Source organism: Somniosus microcephalus, chromosome 17 (assembly GCF_052327205.1).
Source record: "Somniosus microcephalus isolate GS21.2 chromosome 17, FLI_Smic_1.0, whole genome shotgun sequence".
Classification (NCBI taxonomy): domain Eukaryota; kingdom Metazoa; phylum Chordata; class Chondrichthyes; order Squaliformes; family Somniosidae; genus Somniosus; species Somniosus microcephalus.
Genome location: NC_141003.1, coordinates 10,110,840 through 10,115,411, shown reverse-complemented (window position 1 = coordinate 10,115,411; position 4,572 = coordinate 10,110,840). Strand labels below are relative to the sequence as shown.

At 50.3% G+C, this 4,572-nt stretch overlaps 1 pseudogene; it reads left to right on the top strand.

The window, feature by feature from the left end:
• Positions 1-582: 582 nt before the first annotated feature.
• On the top strand, positions 583-3,897 carry LOC147105493 (uncharacterized; annotated as a pseudogene).
• Positions 3,898-4,572: the final 675 nt, after the last annotated feature.

The following is a 4,572-nucleotide window of genomic DNA, read 5'->3' as shown; positions in this document are numbered from 1 at the left end:
TGGATGGTGAACTGCAAGATGTTAGTTATGTCTCCTGCTCCAGACTGGAAGGGTCCATTGGCGAAAAAATTCAGGGCCACGGTCACCTTGAGGGTCACTGGCAGAGCCGTCGTCACCCTGCTCTGAAGCTGCAGGTCTGGTTCCAGGAGGTGGCAGAGTTCTGTGACCACCTCCTTGGTGAAGCGGAGCCTCCGAATACACTGCTCCTGGCTTAGGTGCTGGTAGGAGACATGCTCCCTGAAGACCCGATGTGGGTAAGGCCTCCTGCTGAGAGCCCTCCTCCCCCTCCCTCTGTGAGCAGCTTGTCTTTGCTGCCTCTGTTCCATCTCCCTGTCATGTTGCAGCCCAAGGGGGACTGCAAGTAGAGCCCCCAATGACTGGGAGTAAGTGGTGTAGTCAGAGGCCTTCCTTTAGGAGCCAATGCCTTCCCAATGTCCAGCAGCACTCCCTGCACACTTTAAAAATGGTATAAATGTCTCCCAGCAAGCCAGTATTGATATGAACTCTGCAAGAGCCAGTAGAAGAGAAATAATCGACTTATCTGCACGTACAGCTGTGCATGTTGCGGAGAGGGCATCGAAAATGGCAGCTCGTGTGCCAAATCAGCGTTACATGCTGACTGACATCACCATCTGCCTATTATCGCTGCACGCACGTCCCGACCGCGCTATCGCCCTCACCAAGATGGTGGCCAGCGCGGGTCGTGCCGGAAGTGGGCGGAAGCGAGGCGGCTGCCATTTTTTTCTCGAAACCAGCCTTAACTGCCAGCGCTATGGTGCTGAATTTCACGGCCAAAGAGTCTCAGTAAGGTAAAGGTAGTTTCAAATGTTAACTGGTGTTGAGGAATAGCGTTCAGTTCTGCTGTTTCAGACGATAATTCTGCCCTCTTGAGGATCCCTGATTATAATCGCTCAACTATTGGTGGCCGTGCCTTCTATTCCATAGGCCCCAAGCTCCGGAATTCCCTGCCTAAACCTCTCCACCTCGCTGCCTCTCCTTCCTTTTTTTAAGACGCTTCTTAAAACCTACCTCTTTGACCAAGCTTTTGGTCACCTGCCCTGATTTCTCCTTATGTGGCTCGGTGTCAAATTTTTCGCCTTATAACACTCCTGTGAAGTGCCTTGGGACGCTTTACTACATTAAAGGCGCTATATGAATACAAGTTATTGTTGTTGTAATGAAGGGTACAAGCTCCTGGTGACTGTAAGCTGTTTAAAACTTTGGCCTTGAAGCCCGTGCTTGCAATTAGGTTTTAGATAAGCGGACAATACAATCGGAAGTCTTAAGACAAAAACATTTCACCTTCTCGTCACCTGATGTCGGGAAAAAAAGAGCACGGACGGGGAAACGTGATTTCACACAGTGCTGGTGTCTATGCTCATTTCAGAATGAAGCGTTTGATGTAGTGTTGCGCTTTACAGCAGGGGTAATTCTGAGTATTATGTTCCATAGCAATTGCCCCCCCCTCCCCCAGCTGCTGAAGTCCGCTTTACACTGAGGAATGTGATTTAGAAACCAATTAAGGGTGTCAGTGGCCAACGTGCTGCATTGCTAGTCCCATTATTGGTGGGCCGTGCGGGGAATGAATCCCTCTCCAGATTTCCAGAGGGTCAAAGCTATCGTTTGTGTGCACAGCAAGAGCATATGCGTGTTAGATTAAAAAAGATCAACAGGCAGTGAATTTGCTGAGCGGTCTGAGCTCTGTTATCTTTAGCAGTTTAGATTTAATAAAGAAATAAAAATGTGACCGAGACAATGAATTGGAAAGTAGATTTCGCCCTGCCAAGGGCCAGTGAAAGTGATAACAGCACTCATTGACCAATCATCAGTAGCTATCAGACCCTTAAAGTATCAGTAAGTCAAGCTGCTGCAGCAAGAGGTGGTAGTGACATCCGGAAATAATTTAGTCAAGGGAGAATATTCATTCATACTTCACTTCTCCCATCATCCCCTCCCACAACAGCATCAGCATGGTCCCGCCCAGCTTTGTCTGTGCACCAAGCTTTGAAGCTGGCGGGACAAGTTGAGAAGGCTGATTAAAAAAAAGCACACGGGATCCTGGGCTTTATTAATAGAGGCGTAAGGCATTGGCCAACCCCCGAAAACGGGCACGGGGACTGCGATTCACGATTAACCCGCGCCCGTTTGTTGCATTACACGGGAAATTCGTGCGGCCTGCTGTTTTAAACGGTTCATTAGCTGCACGCATCAGCAGGGGGCCCAATATCATGAGTGGTTGGCGCTACTTAAAGGCAACCTGCACTTCTTAAAGGGGAGGTGCACTGTGGTTGCAAGAAGCGGTGGGAGTTTTTTCAAAAGTCAATCTGGGCTGTGGCTGAACGTGCGAGAGAGTGAGCACCAAGGTTTACAGACACTGCACTGGAGGTCTTGGTGTAAGATGTGGAGAGAAGGCGAGACATCCTGTAGGCCCTCCAGACGGATGCGCAGGAGGCAGTGGGTAGAAGTAGCCGCGGATGTCAATGCCCTGAGTGTTGCTCTAATAACATGGCTGCAGTGCAGGAAGAAGTTTAACGACCTGAATCAAGTTGCCCAGGTGAGTGCGTTCAAACTTCAAATGGTATATCCTATCAATTCTTTATACCCCCTTCACTCACCTACCAACAAGCTCAATCAGTACTCAACCCAATCTTATATGCTTTACATCATCCTCACACCCACATCTCACAGCTTGCACACACTGGCAGCTAGTCCACCATGACAACCACATCGCCCAAACATATTGCAGGACACTCACTGACACACCTCCCTCTTTCTTGCAGGAGAAAGTTGCACATAACACCAGGCAGCAGCAACGAACCGGAGGAGGACAAGCCCGCCTGCATGTTTTAACCCCCATGGAGGAGACAGTGCTGGCCATCATGGGAAGGGGCATCACTGAGGCCGTGGCCACTGGTGGGGCTGAAGCGATCGATGAGGAGGGTATCCATATACCTCATCCTCCTTCTCTCATCTCACTTCTCCCTCATCCCTCAGTCTCTTCTGACTCACAAGCTGCAGATGGTGTAAGCACACACTTCTTACTGTCTCCTCACCCCTCACCACAACCCAACCCTTGTCCCTTTTTCATTTCAGAAAACCAAGAACTGGAACCTTCCCAGTCAGTGGAGGAAGAGGAAGAAGACAGTGATGATGAAGAAACACTGTCACTCAATCTTACACTTGCACCCACCAGCTCAGATACTGACACTGTGCATATTTTACAGCCTAGTATAGAGAAGGGATCTGCACATGGTGAGACACCAGGCACAAGTGCATTGGAGCCAGGGCTGGGGGAAAGGGTAGCGCAGGTTCCAGCTCACTGGAGGGTGAGGTTGCACACTACTTCTGCTGCAGAGGACTCCGATGAAGTCATTGATGGGTCAAGCTACAGAAAAAGGCTGATCAGTGTACATAACCAAATGTTTGGTGCATTGGCAGGCATGCCAGAAATCCTGAACTCAATGTCAAGGGGCATGGAGGAGTTCAGCACCAACTTGGCACAGGCCTTTGCATAGAGCTTGGAGCCCATCCTTACCAGCATGGGATGAGTGGTCACCTTCATCAGCCCACCTGTGGAACCCACCATGATGCAGCATCTCATGGCCGATGTCACAGCTTCCATCGCAGCACAAACAGCTTCCATCAAATGTCTGAATGCTGCAGTGGAAGCTCAGACTGCTGTCCTCATGGTTCTGGATACCACTGGTCAAAGGGGCTTCCAGTCAGCAATCTGTTCTCCAACAGATCAGTAGGGTTGCTGAGACGTCACCCCGGGGGAGTGGCAGTGGCACCATGGAGTACAAACCTGCTGTCCTCTCTCAGGATAACAGCATTCGTGCTCCCACCACTGCCACCCCGCCAATGCCTTTCCTGTTGCCTGATTGCCATTCAGCCTAGACTGTCGTAGCCCAGGTCGCAATGCTGTAGTCTGAAGCCGGGCCTTTTAGGCCCAGAGATGCTCGAGGTCGCTCTCCAAGGCCATCAGCGGTCTCCTCAATTGGAGTTCAGCGGCCTTCCACCACCCATGCTGCAGCCACTGGGGAAGCACCACTTAGGAGCATGAGGAAGAGAATGCACAGGGTGATTAGTTTATTTTTGTATGCATCCTATCATGATTGAATTTATATATTTGGATTGGAATGTGCATTTTCTGGTGGTTTTTATTTCTGTGTTTTCGGAAAGACGACGATGTGACGGTCAGTGATAGAGGAAAGGTAAGGAGCGTGGGCCTGTTGGTGAATGGGGAGGTGTGGTTGAGGTTACTGGGATCGCTCATTACTTATTTCATCAGGTAGAGCCCGGCAGAAAGGAGCTGTCTATGTCGTAGCCTCCCTTCCTCTTCCTGGGCCTCCACTTCCTGTTGCACTTCTCCTCCTCCACTTTCTCCTCTTCCTCTTCCTCATGCTCCTGCTCCTCAGCTTCTCACCTGATAGATGGTGGCAAGGGCTGTTGATGGCCAGGTTGTGCAGCATGCTACTACAAATCTTGATACCCGCTCAGCTGAGATTTGCAGGGCTCCTCCAGAGTAGTCCAGGCAGCGGAAGCATTGCTTGAGCATGCTGATGGTGTGCT